Source organism: Siphateles boraxobius, unplaced genomic scaffold, assembly GCF_051911475.1.
Source record: "Siphateles boraxobius isolate OS27281-9 unplaced genomic scaffold, OSU_SipBor_1 37, whole genome shotgun sequence".
NCBI classification, from domain to species: domain Eukaryota; kingdom Metazoa; phylum Chordata; class Actinopteri; order Cypriniformes; family Leuciscidae; genus Siphateles; species Siphateles boraxobius.
The window spans coordinates 2,810,029-2,819,663 of record NW_027508997.1 but is presented as its reverse complement, the minus strand read 5'-3'; the positions used below and the strand labels follow the sequence as shown (position 1 = coordinate 2,819,663).

The 9,635-nt window shown below is 37.5% G+C and overlaps 1 protein-coding gene across 5 annotated transcripts in view; it reads left to right on the top strand.

Moving 5' to 3' along the window:
- The first annotated feature begins 274 nt into the window (after positions 1 to 274).
- Positions 275 to 9,635, top strand: part of gbf1 (golgi brefeldin A resistant guanine nucleotide exchange factor 1) — an 86,904-nt gene continuing 77,543 nt past the window's right edge. For 4 of the 5 annotated variants that reach the window (XM_077196992.1, XM_077196991.1, XM_077196990.1 and 1 more), the window contains exon 1: positions 280 to 414. The gene's annotated coding sequence lies outside the window, so the exon portion shown is untranslated. Of the gene's footprint in view, positions 415 to 9,635 lie in introns of all 5 variants that reach the window. The other variant, XM_077196993.1, reaches the window with a different exon arrangement.

The window sequence follows — 9,635 nt, the reverse complement described above, 5'->3', positions numbered from 1 at the left end:
ATCAGTGTAATTCAACCAACCCTGTTCGGATGTGATTTCACCAAAGAGCAGCCCCATTTTAAACTTGAACCCGAGAATATTAATGTTACGACAATGATACACAGCTTTATTGGCTTTGAGATATATACATACGTAAAACTAGCCGTTTAAAAGTAAGCTAATGATGTGTGATTGCTTCGAAATAACGACATAATCTATTTTAAATACACGGGAAGTAAGACCCAAGAGTCAGAAGACCATTGGCTGAAACAGGTGTCAGTTGACAGGAAGTATCAAGTTAGTGTGCGCCTACACCATTTCCACGTCAGTAAGTTTGCCTGTGGTGGAGATTACCTACCGGTGACAGAATATCTGTCTAGTGATATAACAGAAAAACAGCAGGGCATGACAACTCTACGCGGAACTGTCTAAAATGTAAGCCTTTATTCAACGCAGTAATTGCTGCATTATTACTTGTCTGTACGCTTTTGGCAGCCTGCTAAACTAGTTAGCCAAACGAGTAGAAATGAGTCTGAACGCCATTTTGGATTCGCTGCCACAGAGTCAGTCAACAGAAGTGTTTGCATGTTTTTCTGTTTTCTGACAGACGCGTGTACGCAGAAAGAGACACGATCTCTTATAAAACACAACGAGGTCTCATTTTACAAGTTTATTTGTGCAGTTTAGCAGCAGTAGTCAGCATGACAAACCAGTTGCTAGCTTGTTGACAGGTTGGTTGGATGCATCATCTGCTCTGTTGATTATTCATAAGTCTTTTGTTTTTATCATTCATAGTCGCATCTCAAAGTAGAAGAAATGTGGAAGATATATGCTCATATTGTGGTCATTTGCAGGTCGCTTAACACGGTGCACTTTGCCATTGACAAGATTTGCTAGCAAGCAAGCTAAGCTTATTGGCCTACTGATCAATTCAGCTATAACGTTAATCAATTCCCACTCCTCGTCAACCTTTGTACATCGTACAGCACAGTGAGACAGACTGTTTGTTATCATAACATGTTGTTATTACTAATACTGTTCAAGATAACGGATCTATTGCTGTGTGTCGGATGGCTGTCATGAAGATGTGCTATAGCATCATGATGCTGGTTGTTAGTAACTTAACGTTACGTGGCCATCATCACTGAATGACCCGGGCCCTCTTGTAAGAGAGCATTCAAGTTGTGCTTAGATTTGTTGATATTTATGCTCAGATATTTTACTTTAGAGTTACATAACTTCTCTTCATTATGTGTAGGTTCAGAGGGGGGTGCTGTATGTACTAACTTACACTGTAGCTGAGTTTACAGACATTGAGCTTAAATGCTCTTTAACCCTGTAAAAGCCCTGTAAAGCTGTTTTTTTTATGTATCATATTTGATGTATCAGGATTTTGTAGCTCATGTGGTATGATATAAGAGAATATGAAACTCATTATGGAACCCTTTTTTTAATTCAAAGGCCCAAACTGAGCTAAAATATGCAATTTTGTGCACATGCTGTTATTTATGAGACTCAATTCTGATAGCTTGTAATGTAAAATCACTGAGATTTTTATAACCATGTAGAAGACTTCTTTCATAAATTGCCAATATCAGTTGACAGACTTGACACTAGATAATATTTAAATGCTTAGTTTGATCATAAAAGCTCTAGTTTTATTGTTGGGGAGAAAACATTCAGTACAATGATGATTCTGAGATGTACTAAAAAATGTTCCACAAAAGCCTAGTATTTGATAATCACATTTTAACATGACTTTTCTAAAAAAAAAAATATTTCTGGATAATTAAGTAAACCGAAGTTGCTTCAGTCAAGTGTTCATCTTGAAATATTATTAACAATGTTGAAGTTATTCTTGTATTTACTTAATAAAAATCAGTAAAGATTTCATTGCAAAAAGATGTGTAGGCCTAGGCTATACCATGACCTGAAGCTGGACAGTTTTAGAGTCATACAAAGAGGTCTTTTACTTGCAAAAATAAGATGAGAGAAAGCATGTAGAAGTTTTTGTATAGCAGGCTTTTCAGTAAAGTTCTGCTCATGTTTACCAGTGCTCTGTCGTGGCTTATTGTGTGTGTGAACGGTCAAATACACACACACACACACACACACACACACACACACACACACACACACACACACACACACACACACACACACACTAGAGCTGCTAAAGATTTGTCTAGTCTACTTGTAGACTGAGATGGCAGAAAGTGCACCCTGTTAGTTTTCTTCATTTTACAAAAGCACAACGTTTTGTTGTTGTTGTGACTGTACACAAATAAAAGTAGTCACTTTATAGTTTTGAATGTTATCTTATCCATATGACCAAAAAATAACAGAGTATTCTAAGTTCTTTCCGCTGTTATCAGGAGAAAAATTATTGCACCGGGATTACTCCGGGAACACTCGGATTTGTGCCAATAATAGCGCATATTTATGCAGGTTAACTTGCTAGTGTTAGGCTACTACTTACATGTCTCAAATGATTAGCCATAATTAGGTCCATTAATGATAGGCGAACGTTTGGATTTCCTGCGGCATAAGCACCACAAGGACCAGCCATGTTACGATCTGTCCACTTCACCACTTCATGTGGAATATTTTTTTCTGTGACTAACCAACTAATTAAAGGTGCAGTGTGTGATTTTTAGAGGCATCTAGTGGTGATGTTACGAATTGCAACCATCAAAAGTTACGGTGACCGACAGGAAAATGTGTCATCTTCTGAGACAGCAGAGTGTAGCCAGTTCAGCAATGAGGTTTCTTTACAAGGATAAATTAAGAAATTGTTTACTTAATTATTCAGTAAAACTATGTTATTGCGAATATTATTGTTACCTGTTCATCATTGTGTCAGTGTTTTATTCGCTGAACTAAGCTTGCTTCCTTGCACGAAGAGCAACATAGTAACGAAACGCGTTTGTCCATTTAGGGCTACTGTAGAAACATGTCGGCGCATTTCAATGTAAGGGGATTAGGGCTGTCAACGAATATTCTAAATTCGAATATATAGTCGAATAGTTTTAAAAAACAGAAATTCGAAGTTGAAAATTAATATTCGAATTTGGGGGGGAAAAACGCGGTAGCGGAGGCGCGCGAGCGCTGCCTGAAGGATCAGGAACAGGTCACAGGAGTCGCACTGGCACAGCGTCACTGCTGAAAGTTGATTTACATGTCAAGATGGCAGAAAGTGCAAAGCCCAACTCGACCAAGGCAGAGAAACTGATTTTAACCCCCCAAAATCTAAAAAGCCATGTCTGGAAGTACTTTGGATTTTGGTCGGTGGATGGTAACATTGTGGAGCCGCGAGATAAAGTTGTATTGCTAGCTATTTAAGTTTTTTTTTCTTCCTTTTTTTATTAAAAGCACCAAATAATGTAAGTTGCCTTTTTCGTTTGTAATAGCACTTTATTTTTTATGAACCTCAGGGTAAAAGTTCGTTGTCACTAGGGCTGCAACTAACGATTATTTTGATAATCGATTAATCGGACGATTATTTTTTCGATTAATCGATTAATCGGATAGAAATTAAATTAGATTTTTTTTATTATAACTAAATAAAACCGTAAATCAGGGTATTTATGTGTAAAAGTGTACTTTAAAAAGTGCAAAAGCCACACATTGAGTTTTACTAATATCAATATTTGCATTGTTTTTAATGATAATTGCTGATGGCAAGTTGACAAACATGATTATTGTTAAAAAAATGATATCCAACATATTATGTTTTAACACAATTTTTGTTAAAACAAATTTACACAGACATGTTGTTCAGATGTGAATATCTGAACTAAAAACAAACTAAAAACATCTAAAATATATAATTCATTTAATTTTTATTTAAAATTAATTATATATAAGGAATATAAGGATAAAGAATATAATATATTATATATAATATATAAAAGAATAATATATGGATAAATTGATTAAATAAATATAGAAAGACTGAAAACAATTGTGTGAATGTAGAGCCGCAGTAGATCGCGTTTGAAAAACAATTAAAACTTAGTAGACAAATGCTATAAAAAGAGAACGGAATGGAGGTAACGTTACCCAGCAAGCTAACAGGCTTGAGTAAAGGACAGGAGAAATTATGCATTAGTGCACAAGCATTCGCTGAAAACCACTGAGTACAGTGACTAAAAAACAATATTTTACTGCTGCTGTTATTAACTGCCTTTATATTTAGTGCTTCGCTTTGTAAAGACCGTTTTAATTTAACCTATTTCTGCGGTAGCGCTATTTTAATCCATCCCTTACGTTGCGAGCGAACTGATTGCGCAACCTGATGCTCGAGACAAAATACAGACATCCCGGAAGTCCCGGGAGTCTCCCGCATATTGATTGCGGCTCCTTGATGCCCGCGAATTAGTTCAAACTCCCGAAATCTAGAACGCGCAAGCAAGAGCGCGCATGCGAGACAGAGACTGCTCCAAACCGTGTAGCGCGCGCGCTCGGCAGAGCGCCTGAGGGAGAGAGACCTTGCGTGTGTGTGCGTACCAGTAAACGCTCCCCGTGACGTAAGCAGACCAACTAATCGATAATGACATTCGTTGACAACGATTTTCATAATCGATTATAATCGATTTTATCGATTAGTTGTTGCAGCCCTAGTTGTCACATTTCTCGGAATTGTATGCCTCATTTTATTTAATGTTAAACATTAGTGTACTGTACTGACTGATTAGATATTGCAAGCGAGAGTGAGGTCTGCGGTCTTTGCCATTAGTTGTTTTACTTGTTTTTGTGTAGGTAATACGTTGTTAAATGTGTTTAAATTTAAATAAACTACTTTTACAAGTAGTTATGTCTCTTTGTATTAATTTGTCCTGTTATTGACCTAATGCGCGTCATTGAAAAAATGCGCAACGAGATATTCGAATAGTTCGAATATATGTGTGTTTTTTAGAGGGAATATTCGAACTAGGGCTGCAACTAACGATTATTTAAATAATTGATTAATCTGTCGATTATTTTTTCGATTAATCGGATAAAAAAAAACAGAAGGAAAAAAAAGTATTAATTTCCAACCCTTTATTCAAAAACAGAACTGACAGTGCAAATTCACAGTGCAAAAGATCTTCAGAAAGTGCACAAACAGGTCACTCCTTCAACATCCCTGAGCTGTTAAAGTACTACTAATAATAAAAAAATGGACTAACACAAAAAACATACACATTTATGCTTTACATCTGCCAAATTTATAGGCTTTTTTAAAATAGTGAACAAAAAGATTTATATTTTTGTTAAAAGGGACCTGAGCTGTTAGAACAATAAATAATTTGATTTTAAAATGATTTGTTTGAACGTCAGAACTACACTCACAGACGCACACACTCACAAAGTCTCACACTCACAAAGTCTCACACTCACAAAGTCTCACACTCACAAAGTCTCACACTCACAAAGTCTCACACTCACAAACTCACACACTCACAGACTCTCACACTCACAGACACACACACTCACAAACTCTCACACTCACAGACGCACACATTCACAAACTCTCACACTCACAGACTCTCACACTCACAGACACACACACTCACAAACTCTCACACTCACAGACGCACACACTCACAAACTCGCACTCACAGACGCACATACTCAAACTCTCACACTCACAGACTCTCACACTCACAGACTCTCACACTCACAAACTCTCACACTCACAGACGCACACACTCACAGACGCACACACTCACAGACGCACACACTCACAGACGCACACACTCACAGACGCACACACTCACAGACGCACACACTCACAGACGCACACACTCACAGACGCACACACTCACAGACGCACACACTCACAGACGCACACTCACAGACGCACACACTCACAGACGCACACACTCACAAACTCTCTAAATCACAGACGCACACACTCACAAACTCTCTAACTCACAGACGCACACACTCACAAACTCTCTAACTCACAGACGCACACACTCACAAACTTGTGTGTTTTGTTTTTTGTCAAATATGTTGTAATCTTTAACAAAATGTTTGACATTATTTGACAAGCACATGCACACAAAACGCAAGTTTCGTACGGTCGGATAATAGGTAATAATAATAGCAACAATATTAATTACAACAGAAGATAATAACTCTAGTCTAACCTAATATTAATTATAAATACAATGTATATAAAATATAAATACAATGGATTGACCACCTCATATGGTGTGTAAGGCCTATTTTGCAGCTCATCCATTCGGAGCATATAGTGAAGTTTCTCGGAGTCATTTAGTATGAAAAATTCAGTGCTGCAAATTGTGGAAAAAATATTCCTCTTGTAGTGGTATTTGGGACAGACAAGAAAGTGTTTTCATCTTCTGTCTATCTGATTGAAATCACAGTCTGCTAATTCAGTGGTAAAAATTTTATTGGTTTTATTTATTGTTGTCCATTTATCGAACTTCCATGCCTCTTAATAATTACATTCCTATGTACCAATTTACTAATGCTCGGACACACTCGGTCTCTCTCGCGCGCAGACACACTCGGTATCTTTTACACACTGTTGCTCGCGCGCTGACACACTCGGTCTCCCTCGCGCGCAGACACACTCGGTATCTTTTGCACACTGTCGCTCGCGCGCAGACACACTCGGTCTCTCTCGCGCGCAGACACACTCGGTATCTTTCGCACACTGTTGCTCGCGCGCTGACACACCCGGTCTCTCTCGCGCGCAGCGTCCAGTCCGGCGCCTCATAGCTCTGCTCCGCGCTGAACACATTTTTTTATACTCAAACATCTCCGCGACTTATTGATAGTCGCGCGACACAACGAATCGATAATGAAATTCGTTGCCAACTATTTTAATAATTGATTTTAATAGATTTAATCGATTCGTTGTTGCAGCCCTAATTCGAACGTCATTTTTGAGCAATTTTGACAGCCCTAAAGGGGATCCGCGGTGTATGTAGATAGAAACTGCTTATTCTAAGGTAATACAAATATAACGGTTCATTAAATAAGGTCTTTATACACCTCTGAAAACTTATTTTTCAAGGCAGTGATGAAACGCGCTCTGTAGCGCTGTTTGTTCGCTGTCGGCTACTGTAGAAACATGACGACACAATATGTCCACCTCCATAGAAGGGGGTGCCCGTGGTTATGGAGATATAAATGTCTCATTCTAAGATAATTAAAACATAATGGTTCATTATGCAAGGTCTTTATACACCACTGAATACATAGTTATGGATCTTATATTGCATTTCTGTCAATAGATCCTCAGAAATATTACACATACACAATGCACCTTTAAACTAAGCCTTTTCTGCTCTTCGACTAATGTTTGGTCGACTATTAGGGGGCAGCCTTAACACTCACTAATTAGTTTTTTTTTAATTGAATTTTACGCCCACCATTTTATCGACCACCCCTTTTGACTAACATCTGTAGGCCTATAATTACTAGGCTTGCTGCAGTAGTCGGTGTTACATGGTTTTCGGCTGTACACCGATTACTTAGCCACTGCATCGGTTTGCTTTTTTATAGAAAGAAAAAACATTTAGTTCAGTTGGACAATAGACACTACAATAATAAACTGAAAGTCTGCTCTGCTGCATATAACACGAGCTGTAGAGTCGCAGCAGGAGTCAGATTTCACTTCAGATTTTCACACGTGACAAGAGTAAGGAGAGATGACTGACTGGACGATGGCAGAGGATTTGGTGCGCAACAGATCCTAAACGTCATTTTGACGCTCTAAATATCGAAAGAGCGAAACTTAAAACTGAGTGCATGTTCAAAAATGATTTCAATACCCCGCATATAGATAGCGTCTTTCTGATGCCCGCCAAATATAGGCCTATAGATAGTAGGGCTGGGTAAAAAAATATAGATTTCTCGATTTAATAGATTTTTATGAACCAATATCGATTCTTAAATCCCAAGAATCGATTAGGCTAATAGTCATCCTGATTTCAATTGATGAATGAATGGAACATTGTAGCGCGCATCCCATCCAATAAACGCAATAATCTTTGTGCTTTGTTACTATTGATATGAAACAAAGTCTCAGATTTCAAATTACATCCATTTTCTTACGAAATTCAAAAACATAAATACTGTTTTGGCGCTGTGGCGTGAGATCGTTCTGGCTCAGCTCAGCGGAGCGCACATGATCTTCTCTTCCACCTTAATAATACCAGTTACAGTGCAAAATAAACATGAATGAGCATCTGAAAGTGTGTTAAAAAGATAGAGTACAACTTATCGAGATCTTCATCGTCACATGGAATCGCTCAATCAGTGTTTCAACCATGGAAAGACGTCAGTGAAACAGCTTGTAAACAATGTCATGTAACGTCAAATTTACCTTTTCTAGTCAGCTAGAAAAATTTACTTAGAGAGGAGCATTTTGCTAAATATATGCACCATAATACATTATCATTTTTTTATGTTCTTCAATATTTAATGCATGTTTGAATAAATCTGGCAAGTTTTTATGACAGCCACCATTTAAACGTTTATATTACATATAACTTTATTATTAGAAAAATAAATAAGTGTAATTTAAGTGTTTGTATACAAATCAGTTAATGTTTACCTTCAATATTATAGTAGGCTAATGAAAGCCTAGTAGGCTACAACTGACTCTCATACTTAACAGCATTAGTTAAGAGATTTGTTTTCCTTGAGAAAATTTGCCATGTATTGTACCTGATATCCAAAATAATCAATATTGAATCGAATCGAAGCGCAAGCTTGTGAATCGAAATCAAATTGTGAAATTTGTGTCAATATACCCAGCCCTAATAGATAGTGCGTGGGCTTGCGAATTCAAAAGCGAATGTGAAATGTTATAAACTGTTATGTGTTATATCTAGTCATTATAGAGTGATGCAGGGATGATGTCAAAACTCAGAGTAATTCACTGGTGGTTCCCTCGAGATTTTCCTATGGGATTCTAAAATGTTTTTTTTCAATTTATTAATAAAATGAGGTCTGTGGTAAACATAACTTGACGATACTTGAACATTTTGCTCTGCGACATAAACTGCACACGTTCACATCCCAAACATTCTTATCTATATGATATCAAGGTGACCACTGGTGAATTCCTACTTCTGGGTTTTGATGTCATCCCTGCACCACTCTGTTCTGAATCCCATAATACCATGGGTTTAAGTTTAAACCTACCAGAACACGAGTCAAACATTTGCAAGTCTTTCTGCATAAACTAATATATTTTTTTAGAAGATATATTGGAAATACTTTCTGAAGTTTCTATAAGTAGCCTACATTTGCTTGGTCATACAGAGCTTCTTTTATCCTCAAAGTTGTAGGCTATGTATGGTCCGATTTCTAATAATATTGTTTTTTTTAGACGTATTCAAAAATTGTGTGATTTCTGTGCTGCCTTTTTTGCCCCCACAAGAGAGTATCTGGCATAATGAAGTCTGAGCTGATACTACCTGTCTGCTGCATTGTCTGATGCTTTACACAGAGATTAGCTACCGCTAGCTTAAAGGGTTAGTTCACCCAAAAATGAAAATGCTGTCAGTATTTACTCTCCCTCATGTTGCTCCAACCCCGTAAGACCTTCGTTCATCTTCGGAACACGAATTAAGATATTTTTGATGTAATCTGAGAGCTGGATCACTCCTCCATACTAGTCCATAGGC